Raw genomic sequence first — 247 nt, 5'->3', positions numbered from 1 at the left:
AACAACATATTTTAAGTTTACAGTAAAGTATACTTTATTATCTATAGAAATATTTAAGCAGTTCTATGATGTAGGAAGACTGACTAAGTTAATTTGAATATTAAAAAATCTTGTGCGCTTATGTGCTGGGGTCCTATCTATTATGCTTTTTCACTTTTTCAACTTTAGTTAGTCTAATGTTGCTGTTTGAGCATAAAAAAGATTTTCAAAGTTACAAAGTTCAAAGTCCACTTCAAAAGGAGATATT

At 27.9% G+C, this 247-nt stretch overlaps 1 protein-coding gene across 1 annotated transcript in view; it reads left to right on the top strand.

Moving 5' to 3' along the window:
- Positions 1–247, top strand: part of LOC107752910 (titin homolog) — a 31,419-nt gene that overhangs the window by 27,149 nt on the left and 4,023 nt on the right. The gene's annotated exons all lie outside the window — the stretch shown is intronic.

This window comes from Sinocyclocheilus rhinocerous, unplaced genomic scaffold (genome assembly GCF_001515625.1).
Source record: "Sinocyclocheilus rhinocerous isolate Xijiao unplaced genomic scaffold, SAMN03320098_v1.1 scaffold1252, whole genome shotgun sequence".
NCBI lineage: Eukaryota > Metazoa > Chordata > Actinopteri > Cypriniformes > Cyprinidae > Sinocyclocheilus > Sinocyclocheilus rhinocerous.
The sequence above is the reverse complement of the archived record's forward strand: the minus strand, read 5'-3'. Positions and strand labels throughout refer to the sequence as shown.